The sequence below is a fragment of the Acinonyx jubatus genome, chromosome A3 (assembly GCF_027475565.1).
Source record: "Acinonyx jubatus isolate Ajub_Pintada_27869175 chromosome A3, VMU_Ajub_asm_v1.0, whole genome shotgun sequence".
Taxonomy (NCBI): Eukaryota; Metazoa; Chordata; class Mammalia; order Carnivora; family Felidae; genus Acinonyx; species Acinonyx jubatus.
In genome coordinates this window covers 102,336,238-102,351,494 of record NC_069388.1, presented here as the reverse complement: position 1 = coordinate 102,351,494, position 15,257 = coordinate 102,336,238, and the positions used below count along the sequence as shown (strand labels likewise).

The window sequence follows — 15,257 nt, the reverse complement described above, 5'->3', positions numbered from 1 at the left end:
TTGCTGGTCTCTTAAAACCTTTTACCTGCCCTTCCACAGGGTTCCCCTCCCTGGTGTCAATGTGCTGGCTCCCCTCATCCCTTCTTTCTCTCTACTCCCTTGGCTCCCTCTCCCTAGAGCAATGCATGTATCTCTTCCTAACTGTCGATAATTTTCCCCTTAAGTCTTCTTTACATATGCAAGTATACGTGAAGACGGTCTCATCGCGAAAGGCCAAATAATTTGGAAAACTTGAAAGGTTCCTAAGCTGTCCCCTCCTCCAACTACTTTTTTCATTGTAGTCAAATACACATAAAATCAAATTTACCACTTTTTAAAATATTTATTTATTGGGGTGCCTGGGTGGCTCAGTCGGTTAAGTGTCTGACTTCAGCTCAGGTCACTATCTCACAGTCCGTGAGTTCGAGCCCCCGCATCGGGCCCTGTGCTGACAGCTCAGAGCCTAGAGCTTGCTTCAGATTCTGTGTCTCTTTCTCTCTGCCCCTCCCCTGCTCATGCGTGTGTGCGCGTGCACTCTCTCTCTTTCTGTCAAAAATAAATAAATATTAAAAAATTTAAAGTGCTCACTTCGGCAGCACATACACTAAAAAAAATTTTTAGGAAGATTTATTTATTTACTTTTGAAAGAGAGAGAGAGAGATTTCAAGTGGTGGAGGGGCATAGAGAGAGGGAGAGAGAATCCCAAACAGGCTCCGCACTGGCAGCGTGGAGCCCGATGTAGGGCTCGGCACGGGGCTCGAACCCACGAACCATGAGATTGTGAGCTGAGCCGAAGTTCAGTGCTCAACCCACTGAGCGACCCAGCTGCCCCAAACTTACCACTTTAATAATTTAATTGTTAGGTGTGTAGCTCCATGGCAGTAAGTGCATTCATGTTGCTGTGCAACTACCACTACCATCTCCAGAACGTCTTCATCCTCCAGATAGAACTGCTGTAGCCATTAAACGATGGATATTGTTCCTCCCTGGGAATTGTCTTCCCTTCCTCTCTCTCTGCCAGCCTCTGGCAACCACCGACTCTACTGTCTGTCTCTTGACTGTTCCAGGAACCTCGTATAAGTGAAATCACACAATACTTGTCCTTTTGTGTGTGGCTTATTTCGCTTAGGGTGATGTTCTCAAAGTTTATCCATATTGTAGCGTGAGTCAGAATCTCCTTTTTAAAGGTTGGATAACACTGCATTGCATGGATATAACATGTTTTGTTTGTCCATTCATCCATAGATGGACATCTGATGCCCCAACCACTTCTTTTTTTAAAAAAAATTTTAAATGTTTTTATTTATTTTTGAGAGAGAGAGAGACAGAGAGAGAGAGAGAGAGAGAGAGCACGCACAAGTGGGGGATGGGCAGAGAGAGAGGGAGACACAGAATCCGAAGCAGGCTCCAGGCTCCGAGCTGTCAGCACAGAGCCCGACATGGGGCTTGAACTCGCAAACTATGAGATCATGGCCTGAGCTGAAGTCAGATGCCTAACCGACTGAGCCACCCAGGCCCCCCCTCCCCCACCGCTGAACCACTTCTAATACTTTAGTATGTGGTAGGGTTTTTTCTGCTTCTCCTTGTTTTTCTATGAGTTCCTATGCACGTGAACAGTATGTTTTTCTATAAGCAAGGTCAGCTATGTGTTTTATTCTACAGCTTTCTCTTTCAGAATTTAAGTCTTATTTTCATTGTGTGATATAGGAACATTCTTTCTTTTTTTTTTTCCAACTAAAACAGTTGACAATTTTATTTTCACATTTCACAATACAAATGAAAATTCCTTTTTTTTTTCTCTCTTCTGGTCCCACTACTTCCCCTACCCAAACTATACTCTCTTTGATAAGAAGGGGGAGCAAGTCTTCCTTGTCATACTGTTAGAAAACACCTAGAGTCACAGCACCGTGATCTCCTGGTGAAGTAGAATAAATAATATAAAATGCATATGAAGAGGCTCCTGTCTCTCCTTACCTGTCTGGTTGAGTCATTCCTGGCCAAGTAGGTACCGTCATGGGACAGGTGGGAGGTCTCATCACGGGGGGGGGGGGTCCAGACATCATTGGCGTGTGGCCTCTGATAGGTGGTCTCATTCCAGGTACAGTTCCCCCTGGCATCCTCCCAGGAGAAGGAAGGCCCCCCATATGGGGTGCTGGCATCATACCCAGGCCAGGAGGCCCCGGGAGACTGGGGGTGAGGTGGGGAGGTGGGATCATTGCCCTGCAGGAGGAGGAACACAGAATGGAGTAAGAGGTATCTTTGCTTGTTGAAATACTGCGGTTGCTCTGTGGGTAAGGCTCTGAGCCTGCTCTCCCATCCATTTCTGATAGGCTTGCACATTCTCTTGTGTTTCCTACCGCTGCAATGCGTCTTCCTCACAGATGGAGAGTCATGGGTGAGGTATGTGTCTTAGTAATCACAATAAAACTTAGGTTTGTTGCTCTGCGGGCCAGCAGCCACTCTGTCCCGTGCCGTGTATGAATATTCTTAGAGCAAATAGTACAACAAGGTTTTTAATGAAAAACAACCTCCCTACCCCACCTGCCTCTGTCCCTCATTCCTTTCCTCATTGACAACCACACCGAGTTCTTTCACCAGCTTCTTCTGTTATTGACCTCCATATTCCTAAACAACATACTTTTTTTTTGGCATTTTATAACCTCTTTATTAATATTTTAATCATGAAATGCTTTAGACATATGTTAACATTTTAAAAGTCAACATTTTGAAAAATTGCATTGCATAGTTAGCTATTTTTGAGAGGCCCATGGATCTTCTAAGACTTTTTAATGCCAGATAAGCTACAAAGTATCTGAAACCTTCTAAACCTTTTGAAACCTCTTTTTTTTTTTTTGGTACTTTTGAAATTTCTTTTCTTTTCTTTTCTTTTTTATTTTTTTAAATTTACATCCAGATTAGTTAGCATATAATGCAACCCATTTAGCCCATCACCCTTCCCACTACCCCTACCGTAACTCTTGGTTTGTTCTCCACATTTATGAGTCTCTTCTGTTTTGTCCCCCTCCCTGTTTTTATATTATTTTTGTTTCCCTTCCCTTATGTTCATCTGTTTTGTCTCTTAAAGTCTTCATAGGAGTGAAGTCATATGATTTTTGTCTTTCTCTGACTGACTAATTTCACTTAGCATAATACCTTCCAGTTCCATCCATGTAGTTGCAAATGGCAAGATTTCCTTCTTTGTGATTGCTGAGTAATACTCCATTGTATATATATACCACCTTCTTTATCCATTCATCCATTGATGGACATTTGGGCTCTTTCCACACTTTGGCTATTGTCGATAGTGCTGCTATAAACATGGGGGTGCATGTGTCCCTTCGAAACAGCACGCCTGTATCCCGTGGATAAATGCCTAGTAGTGCAATTTCTGGGTCGTAGGGTAGTTCTATTTTTAGTTTTTTGAGGACCCTCCATACTGTTTTCCAGAGTGGCTGCACCAACTTGCATTGCCACCAACAATGCAAAAGAGATCCTCTTTCTCCGCATCCTCGCCAACATCTGTTGTTGCCCGAGTTGTTAATGTTAGCCATTCTGATAGGTGTGAGGTGGTATCTCTTTGTGGTTTTGATTTGTATTTCCCTGATGATGAGTGGTGTTGAGCATTTTTTCATGTGTCGGTTGGCCATCTGGATGTCTTCTTTGGAGAAGTGTCTATTGATGTCTTTTGCCCATTTCTTCACTGGATTATTTGTTTTTTGGGTGTTGAGTTTGATAAGTCCTTTATAGATTTTGGATACTAACCCTTTATCTGATATGTCGTTTGCAGATATCTTCTCCCATTCTGTCGGTTGTCTTTTAGTTTTGCTGATTGTTTCCTTCTCTGTGCAGAAGCTTTTTATTTTGATGAGGTCCCAGTACTTCATATTTGCTTTCATTTCCCTTGCCTCTGGAGGTGTGTTCAGTAAGAAGTTGCTGCAGCCAAGAACAAGGAGGTTTTTGCCTGCTTTCTCCTCAAGGATTTTGATGGCTTCCTGTCTTACATTGAGGTCTTTCATCCATTTTGAGTTTATTTTTGTGTATGGTATAATAAAGTGGTCCAGGCTCATTCTTCTGCATGTCGCTGTCCAGTCTTCCCAGCACCACTTGCTGAAGAGACTCTCTTTATTCCATTGGATATTCTTTCCTGCTTTGTCAAAGATTAGTTGGCCATACGTTTGTGGGTCCATTTCTGGGTTCTCTATTCTGTTCCACTGATCTGAGTGTCTGTTCTTGTACCAGTACCATACTGTCTTGATGATTACAGCTTTGTAGTATAGCTTGAAGCCTGGGATTGTGATGCCTCCTGCTTTGGTTTTCTTTTTTAAGATTGCTTTGGCTACTGGGGGTCTTTTCTGGTTCTATACAAATTTTAGGATTATTTGTTCTAGCTCTGTGAAGAATGCTGGTGTTACTTTGATAGGGATTGCATTGAATATGTAGATTGCTTTGGGTAGTATTGACATTTTAACAATATTTGTTCTTCCTATCCAGGAGTATGGAATCTTTTTCCATTTTTTGTGTCTTCTTCAATTTCTTTCATAAGCTTTCTATAGTTTTCAGTGTACAGATTTTTCACCTCTTTGGTCAGATTTATTCCTAGGTATTTTATGTTTTTTTTGTGCAACTGTAAATGGGATCGATTACTTGATTTCTCTTTCTGTAGCTTCATTGTTGGTGTATAGGAATGCAACTGATTTCCTTGCATTGATTTTATATCCTGCAACTTTGCTGAATTCATGAATCAACTCTAGCAGTTTTTTTGGTGGAATCTTTTGGGTTTTCCATATAGAGTATCATGTCATCTGCGAAGAGTGAAAGTTTGACCTCCTCCTGGCTGATTTGGATGCCTTTTATTTCTTTGTGTTGTCTGATTGCAGAGGCTAAGACTTCCAATACTATGTTGAATAACAGTGGTGAGAGTGGACATCCCTGTCTTGTTCCTGACCTTAAGGGGAAAGCTGTCAGTTTTTCCCCATTGAGGATGATATTAGCGTTGGGTTGTTCATATATGGCTTTTATGATCTTGAGGTATGATCCTTCCATCCCTACTTTCTTGAGGGTTTTTATCAAGAAAGGTTGCTGTATTTTGTCAAATGCTTTCTCTGCATCTATTGAAAGGATCATATGGTTCTTGTCCTTTCTTTTACTGATGTGATGAATCACGTAAATTGTTTTGTGGATATTGAACCAGCCCTGCACCACAGGATAAATCCCACCTGGTCGTGGTGAGTAATTTTTTTAATGTGTTGTTGGATCTGGTTGGCTAATATCCTGTTGAGGATTTTTGCATCCGTGTTCATCAGGGAGATTGGTCTATAGTTCTCCTTTTTCGTGGGGTCTCTGTCTGGTTTTGGAATCAAGGTAATGCTAGCTTCATAGAAAGAGTTTGGAAGTTTTCCTTCCGTTTCTATTTTTTGGAACAGCTTCAAGAGAATAGGTGTTAACTCTTCCTGAAATGTTTGGTAGAATTCCCCTGGAAAGCCATCTGGCCCTGGCCTCTTGTTTTTTGGTAGATTTTTGATTACAAATTTGATTTCCTTACTGGTTATGGGTCTGTTCAAATTTCCTATTTCTTCCTGTTTTAGTTTTGGTAATGTATATGTTTCTAGGAATTTTTCCATTTCTTCCAGATTGCCCATTTTATTGGAATGTAATTGCTCATAATATTCTCTTATTATTGTTTTTATTTCTGCTGTGTTGGTTGTGATCTCTTTTCTTTCATTCTTGATTTATTTGGGTCCTTTCCTTTTTCTTTTTGATCCAACTGGCTAGTGGTTTATCAATTTTGTTAATTCTTTCAAATAACCAGCTTCTGGTTTCATTGATCTGTTTTTTTTTTTTTTTTTGGTTTCAATAGCATTAATTTCTGTTCTAATCTTTATTATTTCCTGTCTTCTGCTGGTTTGGGGTTTTATTTGCTGTTCTTTTTCCAGCTCTTTAAGGCGTAAGGTTAAGTTATGTATCTGACATCTTTCTTCCTTCTTTAGGAAGAAGTGGATTGCTATATACTTTCCTCTTATGACTGCCTTTGCTGCATCCCAGAGTTTTTGGGTTGTGGTGTTATCATTTTCATTGACTTCCATATACTTTTTAATTTCCTCTTTAACTTCTTGGTTAGCCCATTCATTCTTTAGTATGATGTTGTTCAGTCTCCAAATATTTGTTACCTTTTCAAATTTTTTCTTGTGGTTGATTTCGAGTTTCATAGTGTTGTGGTCTGAAAATATGCACAGTATGATCTCGATCTTTTTTGTACTTACTTAGGGCTGATTTGTGTCCCAGTGTATGGTCTATTCTGGAGAACGTTCCATGTGCACTGGAGAAGAATGTATATTCTGCTGCTTTAGGATGAAATGTTCTGAATATATCTGTTAAGTCCATCTGGTCCAGTATGTCATTCAAAGCCATTGTTTCCTTGTTGATTTTTTGATTAGATGATCTGTCCATTGCTGTGAGTGGGGTGTTGAAGTCTCCTACTATTATGGTATTACTATTGGTGAGTTTCTTTATGTTTGTGATTAATTGATGTATATATTTGGGTGTTCCCACATTTGGCACATAAATGTTTACAATTGTTAGGTCTTCTTGGTGGATAGACCCCTTGATTATGATATAATGCCCTTCTGCATTTCTTGATACAGTCTTTATTTTAAAGTCTAGATTGTCTGATATAAGTATGGCTACTCCAGCTTTCTTTTGTTGACCATTAGCATGGTAGATGGTGCTCCATCCCCTTATTTTCAATCTGAAGGTGTCTTTAGGTCTCAAGTGGGTTTCTTGTAAACAGCATATAGATGGATCTTGTTTTCTTATGCATTTTGTTACCCTGTGTCTTTTGATTGGAGCATTGAGTCCATTGACGTTTAGAGTGAGTACTGAAAGATATGAATTTATTGCCATTATGATGCTTGTAGAGTTGGAGTTTCTGGTGGTGTTCTCTGGTCCTTTCTAATCTTTGTTGCTTTTGGTAGTTATATATATATTCATCTTTTCTCCCCTCAGAGAGTTCCCCCTTAAGATTTCTTGCAGGGCTGGTTTAGTGGTCACAAACTCCTTTAATTTTTTTTTGTCTGGGAAACTTCTTATCTCTCCTTCTATTTTGAATGACAGCCTTGCTGGATAAAGAATTCTTGGCTGCATATTTTTCTGATTCAGCACACTGAATGTATCCTGCCACCCCTTTCTGGCCTGCCAAGTTTCTGTGGATAGGTCTGCTGCAAACCTCATCTGTCTTCCCTTGTAGGTTAGGGACTTTTTTTCCCTTGCTGCTTTCATGGTTCTCTCCTTGCCTGAGTATTTTGTGAATTTGACTATGATATGCCTTGTTGATGGTCGGTTTTTGTTGAATCTCATGGGGGTCCTCTGTGCTTCCTGGATTTTGATGTCTGTGTCTTTCCCCAGGTTAGGAAAGTTTTCTGCTACGATTTGCTCGCATAACGCTTCTAGCCCTATTTCTTTCTCTTCCTCTTCTGGGACCCCTATGATTCTGATGTTGTTCCTTTTTAATGAGTCACTGATTTCTCTGATTCTTATATCGTGCTCTTTTGCCTTAATCTTCCTCTTTTTTTCTGCTTCATTATTCTCTATAAGTTTGTCCTCTACATCGCTGATTCTCTGTTCTGCCTCATCCATCCTTACCACTGCTGCATCCATCCATGATTGCAGCTCAGTTCTAGCATTTTTAATTTCATTCTGATTATTTTTTACTTTTTATCTCTGCAGAAAGGGATTCTAATCTATTTTCGACTCCAGCTAGTATTCTTATTATTGTGATTCTAAATTCCGGTTCAGACATCTTGTTTGTATCTGTGTTGGTTAAATCCCTGGCTGTCATTACTTCATACTCTTTCTTTTGGGGTTCATTCCTTTGTTTTGTAATTTTGAAGGGAGAAAAGGAATTAATGAGGTAGAAAAATTAAAATTAAAAAATATTAAAATTAAAAAATTAAAAACACACACACACACACACACACACACACAAATCGAATAAATGATGCTAGATCCTGGGTGTGTTTTGGTCTGGGTGTTGAAAGTGGTTTGACAGAAAGTGGTTTTAGAGAAAAAACGGGGGGGGGGGTAGGAAATCATTTGAGAATTTGAAAAAATGAATACACTGAAGTAGACTAAAATGAGATGATGGGAGTAAAATAGAATTTGAAAAAATTTATACAAAAGTAAAGAATATAGTAGAAAAAAATTTTAAGAAAAATATTTTTAATAAAAATTAAAAATAAAAATGAATTTTTTCACTTTCTGTATTCAAGAAAAAGAAAAGAAACGAAAAAGAGAAAAAAAGGAAATCTTTTGAAAATTTGAAAAAGTAGACTAAAATAAAATGATGGAAGTAAAATAGAGTTTGAAAAAATTTACGTAATAGCAAAAAATGTAGTCAAAAAATTGAAGAAAATGTTTTTAATAGAAACTGAAAGTAAAAATGAAGTTTTTCTGTTTCTGCATTCAAGAAAAAGAAAAGAAATGGAAACGACAAAAAAGAAAAAGAAAAAAAAGGAAATGGTTTGAAAATTTGAAAAGTTGAATACACTGAAGTAGACTAAAATAAAATGATGGAAGTAAAATAGAATTTGAAAAAACTTACACAAAAGTAGAAAATATAGTAAAAAAATTAAGGAAAAATATTTTTAATAAAAATTGAAAATAAAAATGAATTTTTTCTCTTTCTGTATTCAAGACAAAGAAAAGAAGTGTAAAAGAAAAAAAAGAAAGAAAATTGAATAGATGGACCTGCTAATAGATTGAAATAGGACTGAAATTACTTCGTTTTCCCCTAGAAGTCAGACTATGTAGCGCTTTATAGTCCATAAACTAAGTAGGCGGTGAGACTTGTGTTCTTGAGGAATGAGGTTGGCCCACTTGGGCGGGGCTCAGTGTAATGGCTCCGTTCTCCACTAGATGACGCTGCTAGCCTGCTGGGGTGGAGTGTTGTGGTACTGGTAGGTGCATAGGTGCATGCGCGGGAGCGGTGAAACTGGTGCCACCCAGCTACCCAGTCCCTAGTATTGGAACTCTGTTGTCCTTGATCAGCCGTCGTGCACCCGTCTTCTGTCTTTAGCTTTTGTCCACTCCCCGCTTTTTCACTGTCTATGACCAGGCCCCAGACAGTACCTCTCTCCCGAGTTTTGTCTCAGATGCAGCTGTTTTCCCCGACCCCTTACTTCTGAAGGACTGCGTCTTTGACCCGTTCCGCCCCTCTATGGGAGGGTCTTACCGAGCAATGGCCGAATGCTGGCTGCAACCAGGAAAACTTGCCGGATCCTGCTGCTGCCAGTGCCCTGAGACTTTGGCCAAGTGCCAGCCTGCCCCAGAAAAAGTTTGCTAGATAGTGTAGCAGCAGCTTTTCAGGGATTACGGAAAATCACAACACACATCTGGCACCTGGCTTCACCCTTAATGACCTTGTTCCAGCACCAGTGAATGTGGCCGTTTTCTGGGGCTGCTGGGGCCAGGTGGTTTCAACAGTCTCTACCAAATGTCCTTCCAGCAGTGGAACCACATTTCTGCATGTGGCCCAAGAACCTCACTGACCCCACCCTGTTCCTGGGGATTCACCCTTCCTACCAGAGCACCGCCAGGTATGGAGCTGCGGAGTTGCAGACTTTGTGCTCCCCTTGTTTACAGTCTTAATGGAATTTAAACCCACTCCTTTCTCCTTTCTCCCTTTTTAGTTTAGTCCCTGCGGCTGTTTCCAATTTTCCACTTTCTCTCCAGCTGCTTTTTGGGAGGAGTGCTTTTCCTGTATTCTCTGCCCACCCCCCTCCAGTCTCTGTCCTCTCTCTGCTCGCAAAAGCACCTCCCTTCCCTCGCCTTCTTGCTCCCCAAGTTCACTGATTTCTGTGGTTCAGGTTGTGCAGATTGTTGTGTTAATCCTCCAATCGACCTAAACAACATACTTAAACCACCACTTCTTGACTATATAATGACTATTATAGAAAATGAAGATCTCACTGCTGCATTTTCTTTGTCTATACTCTGAAAATCACCATGTCACCATTTTTATTTAAATCACTCTCCAGTATTCACATTGCTGTGACTATATAAATATTATTCCCAGCTGTGCCCCATAGTGCACTGTATTTCATTTCCTTTCTTTTATAACTTTTTCTCATTTTATCAGTTTCTCCTTTGTTCATTTGCTTAGTTTTCTATAAACTCATCAGTCACTGACACCACAGTTTGGTATAGAATGGTTACACTCCTCTCAGCTTAGTAAAACCTGTAAGGTAATTGGCAATTCCACTTCCCCAGCCCCTGTGGACACATCCCTCCTGGAGACCTCCTTCTGGGGCTTCTGTCTGGACTGGCTTTCTATGTGTTTCTTCAGTATTATCTTAGGAATTGCCTTTGAATCTCCTCTGTCTTCCCAGGCTTTCTCTTTCTTAGTTACCCTTTGTGGAGTATGGCCACAAATTCCTTAATGCTACTCCCACTGAGAAGTGTGGTTGTGTCCCCTCCCCTTGAATCTGGGTGGCTTTGTGACTGCTTTGGCCCACAGAATATGGCTGAAGTGAGAGCATGCTAGTTGCCAGGCTCAGGTCCAAAGAGACTGACACCTTTCACTTCCTGTCTTTTGAGGTCCTGAGCGTCCATGTAAAAAGGTGTGCTAGCCTGTGGCTGGTCCATGGAGAGAGGCTGCAGGAAGAGAGGTGAAGAGTTGCTAACCATTCCCAACGGCTCCAGCTCTCAGCTGTTGAAGTCATCTGAGCTGGGGCTCCAGACACTGTGAAGCAGAGACAAGCCATCCCTACTTGTTCCCGTGTGTCCAAATTCCCGATAGGAAGCAGAGAGATAGAAGAATACTGATGCATTGCTCTTTTAAGCCGCTAAGTTTTGGGGTACATTGTTACACAGCTATGGAGAACCAGAACAGTCTTTCATCTAATAGCTTCCTGAGAAAGAATATAAGAGAAGTCACTTTTGGAGGTTTTTGAGATTTTTATGTCTGAAGATGTTTACCATCCAATTGACTGAATATTCTTCTGGGTATAGAATTCTAGGCTGGAAATAAAATTTCCCCCTGATTTTTAAAGGCTTCATGCCATTGCTTTTGGCTATGTATCCAGCATTGCTATTAACAGATGTTAACTCTTCTGCACCCTGACCTTTTATAAATGGCTTCTTTTTCTTCCTTTTGGAAGCCACAGCATTATGAGCATTCTTCTTTAGCACCGGGTGTTGCATCATTTACAGAGTGATCTGATGTGGGTGTCTTTTGCTTTCAGTGTGTCGGGCATGTAATGGGCTCTTTAATCTGGAAACTCACGCTCTTCAGTTATTTGCACTATTATCTGGAACTCCTTTTGTTTAGATGTTGAAACCCCTGACCTTGTCCTTTGATTTTCTTATCCTTTCTTCCTTATTTTCCATCTCATTCTTTATTTTTTTTGTTCTACTTCCTGGGAGATTTTCTCTACTTATCTTCCAACTCTTCCTGAGTTAAAAATATCTTCTGTCATATATATTTTTTAATGTTTATTTATTTTTGAGAGAGACAGAGAGAGAGCGAGCGAGCATGGGAGGAACAGAGAGAGAGGGAGACACAGAATCTGAAGCAGGCTTCAGGCTGTCAACCTGTCAGCCTGTCAGCTGTCAGCACAAACGTGGAGCTTGAACTCACGAACCGTGAGATCATGACCTGAGCCAAAGTCGGATGCTTAACTGACTGAGCCAACCAGGCACCCCTCTTTGTTCCTTTTTGTAATAACACCTGTTCTTGTCTTCTGATTTCAAAATCTCTTACATTTTTAGATGTTCCTTTCTATTCCTCTGCTTTGTCTCTGTTTCCTTTGGTTTCTTTTTTCCATTTGTACCTTGGACCTCTGATTTTTGTGTTTGAAGCTTTCCTTAAATGTCTAGTCCATCTTGGCTGTTTGCTCACAATAGGAGCAAAATAAAAAATACAAGTAAAATTCTGATTGTAAACAGGCAGGGTTGCTGGCCACAGGCTTTCCTGATCACAGAGTAGCCTCTTTCAGTGACAGATCAGTATTACGTTTTGTTTTGGACAGAGTTCCTTTCTCCAGAAAGGACTCTTTTAGTTTTCTGAGGAATGGTGGATAGAGGATGAAGGACAGACAGGTCATAATCCTGGCTGTCTAAAGTGACCGTGAGCAGGGCTCCTCCCTACATGACTTTAGGCTAACTAGAAAATGCTCCTCTCCTAAGACATTTGACTTCTGTTTGCTGGAGAATGCATGTTAACTCTGATTTTGTTAGAACAAGTCACTTTATAGCCATCTGCTGGGAAGTTGTCAAAGCTGCCCATGATGTACAGGCCATTCCTGATGTTTGGTTATGTCCTCAGTGTTGGTAAGTGGGGCCTCTGGCTGAGGGGTCTCCCCCTGGCCCCACTGTTCTCAGTGTGCACCTTCTCTGTTGCTCTCTCAACGTCTCCTTCTCCTGACAGTGAACCTTCAGGCTGTGATGAGCTGGGGGAGGGGACTTGGAGCTGTCAGAGGTGCCTGGAGCCTCCAATCCCCAAGCCTTAGTGGAGTTCAGTTGTACCAGCTGGTTGACTTCCCGGCCCCATAAACTTGGCATTCTCTGTTCTGTGATGTCTGCTCCCCGTTCACCTGTCTGGTCACTTTTTGGCTGCCAATATGTTGTTGCTATCCTTTGTCTCCTGTCAGTTTCTCTTCAGTTCTTGGTTGGCCCATGTGGGTAGTCACTCCTGTTTCGGGTGCAGAGATGGAAACACAACTCACATTGGCTTCAGGCGCAGAGGCTGGAGTTCAAGTGCATGGGTGGTGCTGTCAGGAGCCCAAGCATTGGGCTCTGATTACCTGTCAGTCTCTTCGTAATGATGGCTTTATAGAGCATGTGCTCTGTTTGTTCTGTTTGTTCTGAAACTGTCTGTGGGCTTACTAAGGGCGCTGCAGACTCCTTGGTCCCTGAGTGCTCTCCTCACCTCCTCCTTGGCTGCCATGGGAGAGTATTGACTCAACCTCTTCTTGACCCTTGAAGGATCTCAGGCCTTGAAGTCTGGGTTGTAATTAGCCCCCAAGGGAATTTCCATGTCCATCTTTCCAGTTCCCATTTACTTGCTTTTTTAAAAAAAATTTTTCTGTTTTTATTTTATTTTTGAGAGAGAGAGAGAGAGAGAGAGAGAGAGCACGTGCAGAAGTGGGGAGAGGCAGAGAGAGAGGGAGACACAGAATCCAAAGCAGGCTCCAGGCTCTGAGCTGTCAGCACAGAGCCCAACACAGGGCTCGGACTCGTGAACTTCAAGATCATGACCTGAGCCAAAGTCAGATGCTTAACTGGCTGAGCCGCCCGGTGGGGGGGGGGGGGGGGGTCCCGGTTCCCATTTACTTGTAAATGGACAGGTAGGTGGATAGGTGGCTCTCAAGGTTCAGCAGGGGACCCTGGCTCCTGTGCATGTTGCTTAACCCACTGAGGGTGATTCCTACATAGCTGTCGAATGGGTTGTTGTTGAAGACGAGGGGTTTCCCCTTTGGCCCCTGCAGACCACGTGTACCATAACGTTCAACCAAAAGCGTCCTTTGTATGACCAACAGTGTCACCACAGCTGGAAGCACAAAGCCCAGCAAGCTAGCAGACTCCACCATTCCATGGGCAGGGCACAGCCCTAGGAGGGCGTCAAGGCCTGCTTATGCCTGTCGACCACAGATCTAGCCATCCTCCAATACACTTACTTAAGTGGTGCTGCCCGCCCATTTCTGTTTCCTCAACCAACCTCTCTTGTGTCACTTCAGCCTCAGCACCTCTTATTCGCACCCCCCAAAATAATCCTCTTTGTTTGAGATTTCAAGTCCCCTTTCTAAGCCAGATGCCGTCCTGGAGGCTGGGATCACAATGATAGCCTGGAGCTATGAGGAGCCACCCCTCGGGCTGAGCTGGTGCGGCACCCTCAGAGTCCTGGTGGGCAAGGTCGAGCCAGCAGCAGTCTCTGGCACGCATACCTTTACCTAGTGAGGGAGCATGTCTGAGTTTGTTGAAAGTTCCTATCTTTTGTCTTGGGTGATTGTACCTGTTCCTGTCTTCCGCTCATTTGGTCATATATCTCCTTTCACTTCCTTCCTGCTCCCTTCCGACCCTTTCCTCCTTACGTCCCCTTCCTGCTCCCTCCCTCCTGGGGACTTCCTCTCTCAGCCCACACACACCCCACTTCTCAGCGGATCCTGCAGAGAGACCCGGTTCTTGCTCCCCTGCCTTCTCACTGCCCCGGCAGCCCGTCCTGACAGAACCAAGGAAAGGTAAATGCTAAACCAAAAGCTTTCTACCGCAGAAAACAACCCTGCCGTCCCTGGGGAGGCAGGAACGGCTCTCTGGCCACCGGAGGTCTTAATGATAATGTGTGAAAGCTCTCTCAGTGTCACGCTGTTTGGGGACCCTCCTTCTCCTCCGGTGTCTTCCAGTCTAGAGGCTGAGCTCCTTGAGGGTAGGAACAGGCCGGATCTGTTTTGAGTGCCCCGTGTTTGGTGTGGTGCAGACGCTTACCGAAAGCGCGGGAAGGAAGACCGAAAGGAAGGATGGAGAGGGAGCATCTCTTCTTCCGCAGTCACTGGCCGGCAGGCCAAGGATTCGGGAATGTGGATTGGCAATGCCTCCCGTCAGGGATTCCCATCACATTTTTGTCTCTGGCCGGGAGGATCTTTTCTCACGCCTCCCTCCTTTCTCTCTCTCTCCCTGCCTTCTTTCTGCTACTTTCGTGGAGTTTGCCACTGAGCAAGTGTACTTCTCTGTGGTTGAGCGAACCCCACAGCTACAATTAAACCGCAGTGCTTAGAAAACCCTTCCCGTAGCATTTTCTGTCACCCTTGTTGGTTCAGGGCCTTAGTCTTTGACACTTACCACAGGATGATTTAACGGTTTCTGTTTCCATTCAGGGTCAGGTCATCCAGGCTGTGCGAGGGCTCACGGGGGTGGGTGGAGGCTCTGGAAGGTGGAAGATCAAGTTGTGAGGCAGCTGTGGCACTTACTGGAAGACTGAGGGTTTCTCTTCTCGCTGCTTCTGGGGGGTCTGTTCTTCACTGCTGCCTTTCATTTGTGCGAAGGCCTGGCAGTGGGTCCCGCCTCATTTCTTAAGGGAGACGGAGCGTTTTGATTTTTGCCATTTTCAACGAGAAGAGAGTGACTGAGGGAGTTTAACCTGAGCCAAGCTGGAGATGTCTCCCGAAGCAAAATGATAAAAGGGACCAGGACAAAAGAACAGGCTAGCGAAGCAGAGGCACCAGAGTTGATTTCCAAGTTCTTGTCAGTATTCACTCCAGAACGTGGGTGCCACCCGGATAAGGCTCGGC

The 15,257-nt window shown here is 42.9% G+C and overlaps 1 protein-coding gene and 1 pseudogene across 1 annotated transcript in view; one reads left to right on the top strand and one right to left on the bottom strand.

Moving 5' to 3' along the window:
* Positions 1 to 15,257, top strand: part of ACOXL (acyl-CoA oxidase like) — a 368,132-nt gene that overhangs the window by 18,806 nt on the left and 334,069 nt on the right.
* LOC106975991 (U1 small nuclear ribonucleoprotein C-like) lies at positions 1,950 to 15,001 on the bottom strand (annotated as a pseudogene).